This window comes from Saccoglossus kowalevskii, chromosome 20 (assembly GCF_978046115.1).
Source record: "Saccoglossus kowalevskii chromosome 20, keSacKowa6.1, whole genome shotgun sequence".
NCBI lineage: Eukaryota > Metazoa > Hemichordata > Enteropneusta > Harrimaniidae > Saccoglossus > Saccoglossus kowalevskii.
This window is the reverse complement of record NC_140660.1, coordinates 2,646,721-2,665,671: the sequence shown is the minus strand read 5'-3', so window position 1 is coordinate 2,665,671 and position 18,951 is coordinate 2,646,721. Positions and strand designations below refer to the sequence as shown.

Sequence of the window (18,951 nt, the reverse complement as noted above, 5' to 3'; positions counted from 1 at the left end):
CTTGCATTCAGTACAAGCTCAGACTAGTAATACAAGTATTAATTTCGTTGAATTTCTCGCTCTTCAAACAGTCGATTATGAAACCGTCTTGGGGTCGACTATCATGACAGTGACGAAAGAAAACGAATCCAAAGAAATTTAGAGAAGAACGTTGACAGTATGTAAAGCGATTATTATTAAAATTTAATCATGAAAGGTACTAACGTTAGTACCTTCCACGATTTTATCGACTAGACCATGGAGGTATAAACAGAATGTAGAAAATTTGAGCACATGGCAGACTTAGTTTTCATGACCAAATTACGTGTCATGGACTCCGACCACAATGAGTCGGAAGTGAAACACTTGGCCACACCACCGTCCCTCAACACGTGGCCACACGTAAAGCCTGAGACAAGCAGCTGTAAAAGAAAACGTACGCGTCTGTGTGTGTGAGCATCCTTGTTTTACCTGTTTTATTTTTCTTAATCTTCACATTCTCAATAAATAACTTGACGGATTCAATTAAGTTAGATTTGTTGTACATGATATAGAAAGTGAACTGAATGTAAGATACCGGGAGTGGTCCCCGCCAGCGGTTGTTCCGGTACTATGCATTACGCGTTGAAGATGGAAGAAGAATCTTCACACTAATTTTGTCACAACAGTTTCGGGAACTAAAAAACGGAAAACTCGATTTATGGCGAACAGGTTATTTCACAAATCTACAAAATAATAACGCAAAAGCAAACAAACTGAAAATTCACCGCCCGGTCGACAGACAATTTTAAACCCAAGCGATCGCAACTCCCGATTCAGTTCAGTACTCGCTGTGACTTCTCTCACCCCCATTGCCATTCAAATCAGATAATACAGATCTTCGTCGAGACATCTCGCGTTGTAAAAACAAAACTTGGAAAGAAAACTACATGTAGTTGACTCTGGTGGTGCGTTCAGCCACGGTTACTGGTTCAGCAGCGGAGCAAGAGAATGACCTTCCATAGAGGGCAATGTATGGTAATGAGTCTTCCAGAAAAGGAGTGTCTCCTCCCACAACTTAATAATGAATATGTAAATCATGACGTCATTTTGGCGCGACTTTGTCACGCCGTGAAACAGTGTTTCCTATTGGATTCGGAAGCATAATTTCGTACTTTATAACCAATTGCAACCACGCATATCCACAACATCTGCGTGATTATGACAGACAGATACCATGACTAGTCGTTATGAGTTTGTTTTGATCCAAGGGACAAACGGATTTTGAGTTAGCCGACGATACGTTGCTGCTAAGTTGTTTTTGCCGTTTTCTCGGTTAAACAAAACAGCGATTCACGGCAACTGCAGGCCTTTGATCTCGAGTTCTAGTGGACGAATTATACTAATTTTTCGCACAGACACTCTAGTAGTTTAAGTTGGACTATAGGGACGACCATGAGGGCGCTGTTCATAATCGGATGCGATGACGTCATACGAACAGCGCCCTCATGGTCGTACCTATAGTCCAGCTTTAGCATAAATAATGACGTCACAATGGGAATTCGTGCATAAATTAGCATAAATGAGGAGCAATGCCGTAAAGGGGATCATTTGAATGAGGATGACGTCACAATGGGATATTGTGAATACATTTGCATACATAAAATTGATGTGAATACGAGGTCGTGTCGAGGTCATCGTGAATACATTTGCATAAATTACTATCAATTTTTTAATTATTTTTTTAATTATTTTTAATTATTTTTAATTATTTTTTAATTGGACAAGCGTGGACGAAAGATTTTTCAGAATGTTTCGTAGAGGGCGCTCACACACACACACACACACACACACACGTTAATAAATACACGTCATTTTGAAAACTAATGGAGTTTATTGCACAAAAGAAGTAAACAAGAATGAAATATTGACATGGAGTATATATTTATGACATGGTTGAGTATTTTTTTAACGTCACAAAAAAACATACGATGTGAGTAAGGAAAATAGTTGTGTAGTGTATAAATGTTTAGCGTGATTAAATATTTCTTTGTTAACACCTCGAAAAATACGTAGATACATGTAAATGTGCGGCGTGGTTAAATTTATTTTTAATGCCACAAAAATACGAGTACATAAACGATTCGATTAAAACACAGAAACGAGAAAAGCCAATAATAGTAAACATTGATCAATAAAAAATAATTCATTCTATATATACATATGTTGTTTATTTTTACATTTCTTACTTCCTTTCAATGAGTCAAGCAGTCTGTACACTTTTTTTTTATTCCATCACTATAATCAGAATCGCTCATCTGTCGTACAAGAAAGAGAGAGAGAGAGAGGATAATATTAAAAACCGATAGTTATATAAAGAAAGTAAAAGTTATGTGTTGAAAATTTAATAGTATGAATTATCCCGTAAAACTGCGGTCATCAATCCGCTAAAATGCAAAGTATGCAAAATCGGTTGATCGACGTACAGTTTGTTTTTCAAAAAAATGGCGGACTACGCTACTATGAGTTAAAATGTATAATTACCTGATCGTTTCACAGAATAACTTTTGACATACATAATCATCACACGGAATGAGTTTACGGTGTAACGTAGCGATTTTCGTTTTTCCCTCGACGAAGAAAATATGTCCTCGCTTCTTGCCAAAGATTCAAAGGCGGTAGACCAAGTTTGACCTTCCGTGAAAAGTTCATCTCATGGACACTACGAGTCATACAGGACGTATTGGCAACACATGGCTTGAAAGTATTTGATGATTGTAGATCCACGTACGTGAAATCTTATAAATTCCATGACATGACTACCGTACGAGTCATAATAGTCTTCGTGGTAAGGGTATTTCAGACAGAAAGTGGCCCAACGCGTTCCACTCGCGAATATCAACGGTGTTTGATATAAGCGATGTGTATCATTCCGAAGCACACTTGTGAATGCCAGTCTGAACTCAATCACAAGATTAAATGTAAGGCGTGTCTAGTCCTAAGTGTTCCCAACGTGAAATAGACCTCACACGTAGATGATAAACAACAGATGTTGGTATATTTATGTTATCTAAAACATGAACACTCACAAACAGCCTGAGGGATATCGAGTTTCAAGTTGAAAGCGTGAATTTCGACCTGCGTGTATGGGATACTGATAACATGACTCGACATTCTGTTGACCCCGGCACTATCAGTCAATTCACTGACTTAAACCACAGTCACTCTACTAGGACGGTTAGGAAGCGCCGCGTCATTCTATTGTACCCACCCTTGTCTCCATAAACATTGAAACAAGAGAGGTGTTAACGAGTTAAGAAGTCATTAGCATTAAACAGGCGACGGAAAACACGCGATAAATCATGAGACAGTGCGAGAGTTGCGTCATTTTCCCCCACAAAGCATTGCAATACATGGCACTTTGACCTTTCAACGAAGAGCAGTCTCAAATGCGGAAATGAACATGCTTTGTATATACACGTTTTTCGCGAGAAAATCTTGCTGTCTTGTATGGCATTCTGAAATTATAAATAGTTAATAGAATACTATATTAGTGAATTTCCCCCAAAAGTCGCCCCTGTCTCGACTGAATCAAAACATGTTGAACGGGATTTGTATCAGTCGTCAAATAAAGCGAATGGAGGGATATGAAAGCACGACAATCAAAAATCTCTTTTGTCCAATTACCTCCTATGAAAACTATGCAATAAAGCAACACGGTGACCACCTCCATAGACGAAAACATGCAAAACTTCGCCATAAAGTGACTCTAAAAACACACAAAAAATACGAGAATGGACAAAGGAATATTGTAAAGGTTTGCAGACATCAATGTTTTTAGCGATAAAATTGTTTCTAAACTGAGTGAGGGGTTTATTTTACGGACCGAAAGACTGTTAGAGATCAAGACAAAGAGACTGTCAACAAAACACCGTTTTTCTCGAGTAAAGCATCTTCAAGATTGCAAAAGAATGCTCATCTGAAAAAATACAATATCACTCCTAGTCACAGTTCAGTTGAGATTGTAGTTTGATGTAAAAATAAAGCACAATTTAAAAAAGTTCACGGTCTTCTCGAGGGTCTTCTCGAGCAACATCGAACGCAATAAATAATGGTGAAAAATAGTGCATTCCAATGACAAATACGTCATAGTTTTGAGACCAGCATAGGTTCTCAGAAGCTGCTCGTTCACACCTTTAACCAATAGAGCTTCCTAACCGTCCTAGTAGAGTGACTCCTAGTAGAGTGACTGTGCTTAAATTATTTTTATCAATTAGCCTTTGCTAAAATACTACCGTCATTTTCCACGTCATTAAAAAAACATGCCCCGCAGCGGAGGGATTTGAAATAAAACACGTTCAATCTCGTAATGACGCGTTCTCCGTGTCAATGTTACGATTATACTCGAAATTGACTATTTGGGGGATAAAAACTGGGTCAACTTGATTCAGTCAACATGAATCTGACCCAGGCAGTATGATGATTCCAGTCCGTCACCAATTCACTTGTATGAAAAGGCACACCCCAAGGGTGTATGACGCCTTGTCTCAATTCAGGCCGAATCAAAGACTGTGCACGCCGTCGATCTATATCTGTGATCGATGTAGACGAGAAACATTCCACCACTCTGATCGTTTTTATATCATCGGTAATTCAGTGTACCGCTCGAATGTAATGCATCAATCAATAGTTTAGTTTTGAAGGTTTATTTTACAAAAACTGGAAAACCGACCGAAATCGCGAAATTTTAGGATTCAATCTTTACTCAGTCAAACATCAAAACGAAGTATTCAGTTCATTCTCTCTTCACTAATAAAATGGCAGTACTCAGCAAACTATCATTCATCGTTTTTTAAACATCATTTCGAGTATCCACGATTTCGAAATACTAGAAGAGGCAAGAACGAACGTTACATTTGAATGGTCAAATGACAAGGGGCTGACCCCGCTCGAACGTGCAACAGAATGTATTAAATACATTGACCCATTTGAAAAACAGAGTCAACCTCAAAACATTGAGAGCCATAGCCGATGCTTCAAACAACGAGTTTCTCTTCAAATGGTTCAAAACCAAATTAAATGAAGCACTATGATTCGTCACAAATTACGCTGACATCCTTAGCAGCCTGGCAAAAGAAATCACTCAACTAACCACACCACCAGATTCAGATTTCCACGATCAACGACAAAAAAGAAACATTATAGACGATCTCCTGTTCGAGGTAACGGCCTTGGCTTGGCTACAAAGAGACAATTGTAGTTACTAGCTCGAGAAATTGACCCATATTTCTAAGACAAAATTAACCAAATTTTGAAATTATACATATTTTAATACCAAACTTGTTATTTTTACCAACAAACTACTGAATCACAGTACGTATAATAACGTATACCATTGACAAATTCAGACTCCGCTTATAAATTATACTCGATTATGTCTTTACCACTAATTTAAAATAAACAGTTATATTGGAAAGAATGAGATGAAATTTTATTATTATCATTGTAGATTCAATAAGCAAACTGGAAGCGGGTCAAGAAATCGTAAATGTTTCATATTATAGAGATGGTGCGTAGTTTGTTCTTTGACGGTAAACACGTACGCATTTTCAATGGCGAACATCGACCAGTAATAATGGCATACACTTTGTATGCTAATTCATGTTTAATAAAATGCGCTAAGTTTTGATTATTCCCAAGATGTACAGAGAGCACTCGCTTATCCATTAGACAGATTCCACTATACAATTATAATATCCTGACCGCATTGTTTAAACTCTCGTAAATCGACTGTTTGACGTGACTGGGGCACCGGTGGACGAGAAATGCGTGCGTGCACATTACATTTCGTTAACACTTTCATTCATAATAGTATCACTTGCAATATGGCGTAATATCAATCGACGATCCTCAAAATACTGTATGTATGTATGCACGTTGTAGTTCGAATGATTAGATATTTCTTTTATTTTTCCATTTTTGTCGATTCTTTCATTATGAACAGTGTTGACTTGCTCTCGAAATAAATACTTTACACCGATGTTACCGTTTGTAATGTTTATAGTGTATACGTGAAAGATATTCGCCTTTGAAATAATAATTGAAGACACAACTATATAGTCTTCAAATCAGCTGGGTGTTATTATTGAAGTAACGCACGACGCGTGATATTGTTTTAATGGGGTCTGATCGCGTTTCATAACTCCTGTATTGAATAATGCCATGAATCAAATTGTCCTAACAACATGGTAAACACGGGTCAGCAATAAGTAGCTATTTTATCGGTGAGGAAAGATCTGCTTCTTGATTGCGATTATGATTATGTCTAATATAATTTATAATAATCTATTACTCTACGTACACAACTTGAAGCGGGCTTTTCAATTCAACTCACTGCGGCCATACACAACATGGCTAGTTCCCCCTTCGAAAGAGTGCGTGCGTGTGCTGCGTTAGCAACACTATCTGTGACCACTGAGCTTTTCAAATATTTACAAAGCACGATGTGATAACTGAGGTGGTAAACTGACCATGATGTCAATATCCAACCATCTAATTTGCACAATAATAATTAAAATTGAAACCGTATTCATGCGTGGGATCTTGGTTGGAAATACAACGAAGTAACAAAAAACCAGCAAAGTGTAACAATAATAAAATCACAAACATGTGAATGTAAAGCAAAAAAAAAAAAAAAAAAAAAAAAAAAATATTTGGTGGTTGGTTTAGGCATTTGGCATTTTAGGATTTTTTTTTTCTTATCGTGCCCTGAATCAGATGTGGACGAATGTTCCTAGCTCAATGATTGTTTTGTCATTTTAACTTTTTTAGTATACCTGTTAGGTGTTCATCATCTGTCCTAAAGTTGATTTTATTGTATTTAATATTTTAATCATGATTTTTTTTGTTTCTTATTGTATAGATTACAAATGAGAAGATATTGTTTTTCGTTCACTGTTTTGTCATTTTAACTTTTTTTAGTATACCTGTTAGGTGTTCATCATCTGTCCTAAAGTTGATTTTATTGTATTTAATATTTTAATCATGATTTTTTTTGTTTCTTATTGTATAGATTACAAATGAGAAGATATTGTTTTTTGTTCACAATTTTCTAGTTGTCACAAACTGAGCAAATTCAGTCTTCAGCTATAAGATTATATACAATAAAGTAACAAAAATAAGCAATGTGTAACAATAATAAAATCACAAACATTTGAATGTAAAGAAAAACAAATTATTTTGTGATTGGTTTAGACATCTGGTATTTTAGTTTTTTTTTCTTGTCGTAACCTGAAACAGATGTGGACGAATTTTCCTAGCTCAATGATTATTTTGTCATTTTAACTTCTTAGTATATCTGTTAGGTGTTCATCGTCCGTCCTAAAGTTGATTTTATTGTATTTAATATTTTAATCATGATTATTTCGTTCCTCCATGTATAGATTACAATTGAGAAGTTGTTTTTCGTTCTCAATTTTCTAGTTGTCACAAACTGGGCAAATTTAGTCTTCAGCTATAAAGTTATTATATCTACCCCTTTCCATTTTAAGGGTATGAGCCCTTATTCCGAGTTTCGCCTTAGCGCAGCACTATGTTTTAGATTTTTGATTGTGGTGATATATTTTTTTATATGCAAATTCTGTTTTAATTTTTCTGTAAGTTCGTAACTTGTTTTTATGATGTGTACTTTTATTTGCATCGTGTAATGTTTCTGTGCTATGAATTTCTAAAGGATTTTTCGAATTACCTGTCAATGTTTCAATGATTTTCTTTTTTGTCATCCTGAGATTTATGTGTATTCCAAATATTATTTTTTCCATAGTCAAATTGTTTAAAATCTGATTCATGTCTTTTACAAGGATATTTTCTCAACTCTAGCAGGCTTGCCAAATTTCTTGGTTTGCTATTTACTTTGATCCATGTCTTTTACCCAGTTGTCTTTTCCCTTTTCGTCAATATGTATTCCATTCTTGTTTTACGATGAATATTCCTGATTTGTGTGTTTTTAGTATGCAGGTATATGTAGGTTTTTGTATATTCAAGTTCTCCCCCATCAGCATAAAATTTCGCTTCATAAAAATGAAATTTGTACGAGGGAGAACATCCACACACAAAATCCCGTCTTATGGCAAATCTGTCTAGACCAATGGAAAAAAAATGAAAATATATTACTGCAAATACCTTCTAAAATTAAATAGCAAAGCAAGAAATTTCGCTAGCCTGCTAGAGTTGGGAAAATATCCTCCCCCCATAGCAACTAGATTGAAATATTGGATCAAAATAAATAATTCTAACCCAAACTCGCTAGTTCACGAAGCTCACAAACTTGGAATACATATTGACGAAAAGGGAAAAGACAACTGGGTAAAAGACATGAATCAAAGTAAATAGCAAACCAAGAAATTTGGCAAGCCTGCTAGAGTTGAGAAAATATCCTTGTAAAAGACATGAATCAGATTTTAGACAATTTGACTATGGAAAAAAATATTTTGGAATACACATAAATCTCAGGATGACAAAAAAGAAAATCATTGAAACATTGACAGGTAATTCGAAAAATCCTTTAGAAATTCATAGCACAGAAACATTACACGATGCAAATAAAAGTACACATCATAAAAACAAGTTACGAACTTACAGAAAAATTAAAACAGAATTTGCATATAAAAAAATATATCACCACAATCAAAAATCTAAAACATAGTGCTGCGCTAAGGCGAAACTCGGAATAAGGGCTCATACCCTTAAAATGGAAAGGGGTAGATATAATAACTTTATAGCTGAAGACTAAATTTGCCCAGTTTGTGACAACTAGAAAATTGAGAACGAAAAACAACTTCTCAATTGTAATCTATACATGGAGGAACGAAATAATCATGATTAAAATATTAAATACAATAAAATCAACTTTAGGACGGACGATGAACACCTAACAGATATACTAAGAAGTTAAAATGACAAAATAATCATTGAGCTAGGAAAATTCGTCCACATCTGTTTCAGGTTACGACAAGAAAAAAAACTAAAATACCAGATGTCTAAACCAATCACAAAATAATTTGTTTTTCTTTACATTCAAATGTTTGTGATTTTATTATTGTTACACATTGCTTATTTTTGTTACTTTATTGTATATAATCTTATAGCTGAAGACTGAATTTGCTCAGTTTGTGACAACTAGAAAATTGTGAACAAAAAACAATATCTTCTCATTTGTAATCTATACAATAAGAAACAAAAAAAATCATGATTAAAATATTAAATACAATAAAATCAACTTTAGGACAGATGATGAACACCTAACAGGTATACTAAAAAAAGTTAAAATGACAAAACAGTGAACGAAAAACAATATCTTCTCATTTGTAATCTATACAATAAGAAACAAAAAAAATCATGATTAAAATATTAAATACAATAAAATCAACTTTAGGACAGATGATGAACACCTAACAGGTATACTAAAAAAGTTAAAATGACAAAACAATCATTGAGCTAGGAACATTCGTCCACATCTGATTCAGGGCACGATAAGAAAAAAAAAATCCTAAAATGCCAAATGCCTAAACCAACCACCAAATATTTTTTTTTTTTTTTTTTTTTTTTTTGCTTTACATTCACATGTTTGTGATTTTATTATTGTTACACTTTGCTGGTTTTTTGTTACTTCGTTGTATTTCCAACCAAGATCCCACGCATGAATACGGTTTCAATTTTAATTATTATTGTGCAAATTAGATGGTTGGATATTGACATCATGGTCAGTTTACCACCTCAGTTATCACATCGTGCTTTGTAAATATTTGAAAAGCTCAGTGGTCACAGATAGTGTTGCTAACGCAGCACACGCACGCACTCTTTCGAAGGGGGAACTAGCCATGTTGTGTATGGCCGCAGTGAGTTGAATTGAAAAGCCCGCTTCAAGTTGTGTACGTAGAGTAATAGATTATTATAAATTATATTAGACATAATCATAATCGCAATCAAGAAGCAGATCTTTCCTCACCGATAAAATAGCTACTTATTGCTGACCCGTGTTTACCATGTTGTTAGGACAATTTGATTCATGGCATTATTCAATACAGGAGTTATGAAACGCGATCAGACCCCATTAAAACAATATCACGCGTCGTGCGTTACTTCAATAATAACACCCAGCTGATTTGAAGACTATATAGTTGTGTCTTCAATTATTATTTCAAAGGCGAATATCTTTCACGTATACACTATAAACATTACAAACGGTAACATCGGTGTAAAGTATTTATTTCGAGAGCAAGTCAACACTGTTCATAATGAAAGAATCGACAAAAATGGAAAAATAAAAGAAATATCTAATCATTCGAACTACAACGTGCATACATACATACAGTATTTTGAGGATCGTCGATTGATATTACGCCATATTGCAAGTGATACTATTATGAATGAAAGTGTTAACGAAATGTAATGTGCACGCACGCATTTCTCGTCCACCGGTGCCCCAGTCACGTCAAACAGTCGATTTACGAGAGTTTAAACAATGCGGTCAGGATATTATAATTGTATAGTGGAATCTGTCTAATGGATAAGCGAGTGCTCTCTGTACATCTTGGGAATAATCAAAACTTAGCGCATTTTATTAAACATGAATTAGCATACAAAGTGTATGCCATTATTACTGCTCGATGTTCGCCATTGAAAATGCGTACGTGTTTACCGTCAAAGAACAAACTACGCACCATCTCTATAATATGAAACATTTACGATTTCTTGACCCGCTTCCAGTTTGCTTATTGAATCTACAATGATAATAATAAAATTTCATCTCATTCTTTCCAATATAACTGTTTATTTTAAATTAGTGGTAAAGACATAATCGAGTATAATTTATAAGCGGAGTCTGAATTTGTCAATGGTATACGTTATTATACGTACTGTGATTCAGTAGTTTGTTGGTAAAAATGACAAGTTTGGTATTAAAATATGTATAATTTCAAAATTTGGTTAATTTTGTCTTAGAAATATGGGTCAATTTCTCGAGCTAGTAACTACAATTGTCTCTTTGTAGCCAAGCCAAGGCCGTTACCTCGAACAGGAGATCGCCTATAATGTTTCTTTTTTGTCGTTGATCGTGGAAATTTGAATCTGGTGGTGTGGTTAGTTGAGTGATTTCTTTTGCCAGGCTGCTAAGGATGTCAGCGTAATTTGTGACGAATCATAGTGCTTCATTTAATTTGGTTTTGAACCATTTGAAGAGAAACTCGTTGTTTGAAGCATCGGCTATGGCTCTCAATGTTTTGAGGTTGACTCTGTTTTTCAAATGGGTCAATGTATTTAATACATTCTGTTGCACGTTCGAGCGGGGTCAGCCCCTTGTCATTTGACCATTCAAATGTAACGTTCGTTCTTGCCTCTTCTAGTATTTCGAAATCGTGGATACTCGAAATGATGTTTAAAAAAACGATGAATGATAGTTTGCTGAGTACTGCCATTTTATTAGTGAAGAGAGAATGAACTGAATACTTAGTTTTGATGTTTGACTGAGTAAAGATTGAATCCTAAAATTTCGCGATTTCGGTCGGTTTTCCAGTTATTGTAAAATAAACCTTCAAAACTAAACTATTGATTGATGCATTACATTCGAGCGGTACACTGAATTACCGATGATATAAAAACGATCAGAGTGGTGGAATGTTTCTCGTCTACATCGATCACAGATATAGATCGACGGCGTGCACAGTCTTTGATTCGGCCTGAATTGAGACAAGGCGTCATACACCCTTGGGGTGTGCCTTTTCAGACAAGTGAATTGGTGACGGACTGGAATCATCATACTGCCTGGGTCAGATTCATGTTGACTGAATCAAGTTGACCCAGTTTTTATCCCCCAAATAGTCAATTTCGAGTATAATCGTAACATTGACACGGAGAACGCGTCATTACGAGATTGAACGTGTTTTATTTCAAATCCCTCCGCTGCGGGCCATGTTTTTTTTTAATGACGTGGAAAATGACGGTAGTATTTTAGCAAAGGCTAATTGATAAAAATAATTTAAGCACAGTCACTCTACTAGGAGTCACTCTACTAGGACGGTTAGGAAGCTCTATTGGTTAAAGGTGTGAACGAGCAGCTTCTGAGAACCTATGCTGGTCTCAAAACTATGACGTATTTGTCATTGGAATGCACTATTTTTCACCATTATTTATTGCGTTCGATGTTGCTCGAGAAGACCCTCGAGAAGACCGTGAACTTTTTTAAATTGTGCTTTATTTTTACATCAAACTACAATCTCAACTGAACTGTGACTAGGTGTGATATTGTATTTTTCAGATGAGCATTCTTTTGCAATCTTGAAGATGCTTTACTCGAGAAAAACGGTGTTTTGTTGACAGTCTCTTTGTCTTGATCTCTAACAGTCTTTCGGTCCGTAAAATAAACCCCTCACTCAGTTTAGAAACAATTTTATCGCTAAAAACATTGATGTCTGCAAACCTTTACAATATTCCTTTGTCCATTCTCGTATTTTTTGTGTGTTTTTAGAGTCACTTTATGGCGAAGTTTTGCATGTTTTCGTCTATGGAGGTGGTCGCCGTGTTGCTTTATTGCATAGTTTTCATAGGAGGTAATTGGACAAAAGAGATTTTTGATTGTCGTGCTTTCATATCCCTCCATTCGCTTTATTTGACGACTGATACAAATCCCGTTCAACATGTTTTGATTCAGTCGAGACAGGGGCGACTTTTGGGGGAAATTCACTAATATAGTATTCTATTAACTATTTATAATTTCAGAATGCCATACAAGACAGCAAGATTTTCTCGCGAAAAACGTGTATATACAAAGCATGTTCATTTCCGCATTTGAGACTGCTCTTCGTTGAAAGGTCAAAGTGCCATGTATTGCAATGCTTTGTGGGGGAAAATGACGCAACTCTCGCACTGTCTCATGATTTATCGCGTGTTTTCCGTCGCCTGTTTAATGCTAATGACTTCTTAACTCGTTAACACCTCTCTTGTTTCAATGTTTATGGAGACAAGGGTGGGTACAATAGAATGACGCGGCGCTTCCTAACCGTCCTAGTAGAGTGACTGTGGTTTAAGTCAGTGAATTGACTGATAGTGCCGGGGTCAACAGAATGTCGAGTCATGTTATCAGTATCCCATACACGCAGGTCGAAATTCACGCTTTCAACTTGAAACTCGATATCCCTCAGGCTGTTTGTGAGTGTTCATGTTTTAGATAACATAAATATACCAACATCTGTTGTTTATCATCTACGTGGGAGGTCTATTTCACGTTGGGAACACTTAGGACTAGACACGCCTTACATTTAATCTTGTGATTGAGTTCAGACTGGCATTCACAAGTGTGCTTCGGAATGATACACATCGCTTATATCAAACACCGTTGATATTCGCGAGTGGAACGCGTTGGGCCACTTTCTGTCTGAAATACCCTTACCACGAAGACTATTATGACTCGTACGGTAGTCATGTCATGGAATTTATAAGATTTCTCGTACGTGGATCTACAATCATCAAATACTTTCAAGCCATGTGTTGCCAATACGTCCTGTATGACTCGTAGTGTCCATGAGATGAACTTTTCACGGAAGGTCAAACTTGGTCTACCGCCTTTGAATCTTTGGCAAGAAGCGAGGACATATTTTCTTCGTCGGGGGGAAAAACGAAAATCGCTACGTTACACCGTAAACTCATTCCGTGTGATGATTATGTATGTCAAAAGTTATTCTGTGAAACGATCAGGTAATTATACATTTTAACTCATAGTAGCGTAGTCCGCCATTTTTTGAAAAACAAACTGTACGTCGATCAACCGATTTTGCATACTTTGCATTTTAGCGGATTGATGACCGCAGTTTTACGGGATAATTCATACTATTAAATTTTCAACACATAACTTATACTTTCTTTATATAACTATCGGTTTTTAATATTATCCTCTCTCTCTCTCTCTTTCTTGTACGACAGATGAGCGATTCTGATTATAGTGATGGAATAAAAAAAAGTGTACAGACTGCTTGACTCATTGAAAGGAAGTAAGAAATGTAAAAATAAACAACATATGTATATATAGAATGAATTATTTTTTATTGATCAATGTTTACTATTATTGGCTTTTCTCGTTTCTGTGTTTTAATCGAATCGTTTATGTACTCGTATTTTTTGTGGCATTAAAAATAAATTTAACCACGCCGCACATTTACATGTATCTACGTATTTTTCGAGGTGTTAACAAAGAAATATTTAATCACGCTAAACATTTATACACTACGCAACTATTTTCCTTACTCACATCGTATGTTTTTTTGTGACGTTAAAAAAATACTCAACCATGTCATAAATATATACTCCATGTCAATATTTCATTCTTGTTTACTTCTTTTGTGCAATAAACTCCATTAGTTTTCAAAATGACGTGTATTTATTAACGTGTGTGTGTGTGTGTGTGTGTGTGTGTGAGCGCCCTCTACGAAACATTCTGAAAAATCTTTCGTCCACGCCTGTCCAATTAAAAAATAATTAAAAATAATTAAAAATAATTAAAAAATAATTAAAAAAAAATGATGGTAATTTATGCAAATGTATTCACGATGACCTCGACACGACCTCGTATTCACATCAATTTTATGTATGCAAATGTATTCACAATATCCCATTGTGACGTCATCCTCATTCAAATGATCCCCTTTAAGGCATTGCTCCTCATTTATGCTAATTTATGCACGAATTCCCATTGTGACGTCATTATTTATGCTAAAGCTGGACTATAGGGACGACCATGAGGGCGCTGTTCGTATGACGTCATCGCATCCGATTATGAACAGCGCCCTCATGGTCGTCCCTATAGTCCAACTTAAACTACTCACTCTTCGATATGTTGCCTCTCAAGCGGCGCTGGGATTTTTCTATTTTCCTATTTGTTTCGAAATTACGTTCTAATTTCTGAATACCGAAGAGAACAAGATCGCACTGTTTTTTCAAGATAGCTAAATTATTATTTCTTCTCCAACTATCATGTAGATATATATCTCAATCAACGCAGAATGGTGGTGAGCGTCGTCTGAAAAACTGTTTTGTTGCCAATGTTCCACTAAATTCGTTTATTCATTGGTTCAATAATTTTTTTACCGAAAATGGCTTCTGTGTTTACACAGAGATCACGTGACTTTACACGTCCATACACACACTATCTTGTCGATTTCACATTCAGTGTGAAATAAGCTTTCCATCAATATATAGCTTTGTATGGTTCAGTAAATATTTTATATGGAAACACCCGTTTAGAAAATCAATACCAAAAACCTATACAGCATCCTTAATTAATATGGCGATACCAGCGGAGTGCGTAGTCCCGTGAGAGAAGAACGTGGGCCCTCTCCACACAACTTGCCATTGTGGCTCATCTGAAGTAATGTTGTGGGTTTCTTGAAGCAGATAAAAGAAATTCAATTCAAAAAGTCGGTAACGCTTCATTGAGTCGCGACACCCGTTTACATTCCATGTAACCGCTGAGATGTTCGCCATAAGGAAATATAATAAACACCAGTCAACAATATGTTTTGCGCTTTGTGTCATTCTTAGCATGTGATTTTCCATTTCCATATCCAGTGTACCATGTTGGCGGAAAAAGAAGTCCGACACCCATACAGCCCCCATGTGGTTGTCGGGTCACGTAGTTAAGTGAGAGAAAACCTGGTGAGCTAAAGAAGGAACGTTTCATATAATCATTCCCGCTTTGCAATTGGAATAATATATCAAAGTCATGAGACCATGTCATGGCATACAGAAATACAGCACCAATACAACTTGCAGACGCTAGTCTAGTCACGTGACCACACCAAGCTAAGGAAATATGTATCAGTGACAGGCAAGGTGGTTGTTTGGATTTATTGTTCCTCGGGTTTAAACGGAGGTGAACGGCACTCAAACAGCCCCCATGCGGCAGATGAGTCACGTGATTAAGCAAAGCTACCACAAGCTTGGTAACGATATGATTCGTATATTTATTTGCAAATAACAGATTAAGCGTTAAATTGGATTCATAGCCTCTCTGCGACAGTGATCGGCCAATTAAGTGGAAAAAAGCCATCCGAGATGCACGAAACGGTGCTGACAATATTACAGAGCAATAAGCATGTAGCTTAGTGTAAGTTGTAGCCAGCCGGATGACATAGTACATATATGCGCTAAATATAATGACGACAGAAACCAAAAAAAGACAGTACTGTCACAAAGAACATAATTTGTATTACGTTTTTTATTATTGTGTTCCATGATTAAAGATAGAAGAAAACGGTTTAATTTCCTTTCTTTGATTTCCACTATGACTGGTAGGAAGGCCACGTTTCATGAGGAGTACTTGGTCAGCCGCTCGTTCATCATTGGTGTCTTCATGGTCTGTAATTTGTTTCTTTTTTATATTCAGGAAGTGTTTTGCTATTCTGGATGACATTCTCTGTATCCTGGTTTTTTCTTTACTTGCCAGTTCTGTGTTCTTGCGGTAATGCGTCAATAATCTCACTAAAAGTCTGTGGTCGGGACAGAATGAGGTTGCATGATCAATAAGTTTTCTTGATTTGAACGAATCGCTAAGGAAAGTAGCAAGTGATTCGTGGGAAAGTAGATTTTTTGTTCTCATTAGAACAGTCCTCCATAAAAACCTCAGACAAGTCAGATATGTCAGAGGCGATAGACTCAACCTCTTCCCTGTCGTCTGATGGGTTTCCGACCTGTCGATCAAAGACATCAAAAGACCGAAAACCACTCCGTGCGTCTCCAGGGCCGGGAAAGGGAGGAGGATCAGGCCCGTCCGTGGGTGAGGGGAGTGAGGGAGGGGTTCGTACCCTCTCCTCAACAGCAGGGGTTTCAGGTACCTTATTGTCATTTGACAATGACGGACTACCACCAACGTTTTCAACACCTGTTATGTTAGCGCTGCTGGCATTAGGCTTAACAGTGGGATAGTTATTTTGAGTGAGCTCATTTCCATTTGTATTGTTTATACACGTGTTTTGTTGATCGGCGCTTGCTTTGGTTTGACTTGTGGCATTGTTTTCTGTTTGATAATCGGTTGATTTTTTTGTTTTGCATAGTTTACAGTAGTGTCGGTAATATTATCTATGTAAACGTGATCGGGTTTATTTTGGTTTGGTGGTTCAGTGGTTGGTTGCATGTCGTTGTCATTGAGTTTGTTATTGTTTTCACTCACGACTACTGTTAATGGTTCGTGTGTGTTGCTTTCATCAATTTCCATATCAATTGTATCAACTTTTTTATGACTATGTTGATCTATTTGGTCGATGTCAATGGTTTTGTTTGTGTTTGTACCAGTTTCGGAGTCAGTATGCAAAATAGTTTCAACGTTAGAATTTACGTCATGATCAGTGATGTTTTGGTGACCAGTTGGTGATTTATATGGGTGCGGTAAATTGGATTTTTCTCTGCAATTGCGTTGAATATGCCCCTTTTTATGACATTTGTTGCAGGTAATTTCATCAGTTGACAGATAAATTCTGTATGGTCGCTCTTCGTGTGTAACTGTAATGACGCCTTCTAATTTGTCCTCACAGGTCATATAGACCTGTCTTCTGAAAGACTTGACGTGTCTTAGATCTTAGATTTTTAACACCCCAGCGGTATTATACGTATTGTACTCACAACACGCCCATAACGCTTTAATGCTTCCTCAAGGACTGTATTTGCTATAAATGGTGGCACACCGGATAATACAATTATAGTAGCTGATTTCACCAGCGGTTCAACGTACATAAACGTGTCACCCAAAATACTGACACCGATCGTACATAAGTCTTCAACCAATTTCAGAGAGTCGAGAAAAACAAGAACACTCCCACTGACACGAGAAGCAGCGATCATATTAGTTGCACCTATGATTTCAGAAATGGCGTTAACATACGCCTCTATACTAACACCGGCAATGGATTCACATCGAATGCCATGTTTTCTGGTCAAGCCCGTGAACGGGTTGAAACGAGTATTGTTAACACCTGTATTGGCGGCCATCTTGACCGACACACTGGTCGCGGGTCTGAACAGACCCACGTACTAAAATAGACGGAGATAATAAGGCGACAAAACGCCCGAAGAACGAATAAATGCAATCAGGGGAATCAGGAAATACTAAAAGGCACCTTAAACAGGTTAGATTACTCACAGTAGTCAATGACAAGCCAAACAACGGAGTTTTCCGTGAGTTCGGGAGCGACGTGTGCGTGACAACATAGGTAACATTTCCATGTAAATCTGACAACTTTGCACGAGCTTTTCACAACTTTGTAAGCACTTTGTTAATCACTTTGCGCTTGGGCAGTGATGCAATCTGCTAATATAAATAGCTATATTAATCTTTTTTATATTTTCGTTCTAAATTTAACTGCGGGGATCTACATGAAATGTCTTAGGGGGAATATACACGGAAATCCACCAACTGTTCAATCGCTTTTCATGACAGTCTGCTAACATGGGATAGATTTCATTCATTTTTCATACTTTATAACTGCAGGGTTCGATATAAAAACAACTTAGGTCAAATAAACACGCAAATCCACCAATTTTGCAATCGCTTTGGACAAATTTGCACGCTGTTTTAACAGCTTAAACCAAATAGGTGCAGACTGCAAAAAAAAAAAAAAAAATATTACCGGCTAGTTTTCTTAGGTTGTCTCCCATGCAAGTACTAACCACAACCAATTAAACTTTACTTTCAGGATAGGTCGATCACCTGACCACTCATCTGTCAGATGCATTTGAAATTGACCGTTATCGGCGGCCATTTAATGTTTGGAAGTGTTTCAAAATTCTACAACCTTCGAGGACCAATACGATATTCAAACGGCCGTTTACGACATATTTATTCACTTTCGCGAACGTCTAACTGCTGGTTTCGATAATGTAACAATATAGGTAACATTTCCATGTAAATCTGACAACTTTGCACGAGCTTTTCACAACTTTGTAAGCACTTTG

General features: G+C 36.5%; 3 long non-coding RNA genes across 3 annotated transcripts; 1 reads left to right on the top strand and 2 right to left on the bottom strand.

Moving 5' to 3' along the window:
• Positions 1-2,043: 2,043 nt before the first annotated feature.
• On the bottom strand, positions 2,044-3,194 carry LOC146729888 (uncharacterized). The gene is made up of 2 exons (XR_014927767.1): positions 2,503-3,194; positions 2,044-2,276 (listed from the first exon to the last, which is right to left on the bottom strand). It is a non-coding gene; the product is annotated as an uncharacterized LOC146729888 (long non-coding RNA).
• Positions 3,195-13,072: 9,878 nt separating this feature from the next.
• Positions 13,073-13,996, top strand: LOC102801775 (uncharacterized). The gene is made up of 2 exons (XR_438169.2): positions 13,073-13,707; positions 13,933-13,996. It is a non-coding gene; the product is annotated as an uncharacterized LOC102801775 (long non-coding RNA).
• Positions 13,997-16,203: 2,207 nt separating this feature from the next.
• Positions 16,204-18,208, bottom strand: LOC146729887 (uncharacterized). Its single transcript, XR_014927926.1, has 2 exons — positions 18,140-18,208; positions 16,204-16,493 (listed from the first exon to the last, which is right to left on the bottom strand). It is a non-coding gene; the product is annotated as an uncharacterized LOC146729887 (long non-coding RNA).
• Positions 18,209-18,951: the final 743 nt, after the last annotated feature.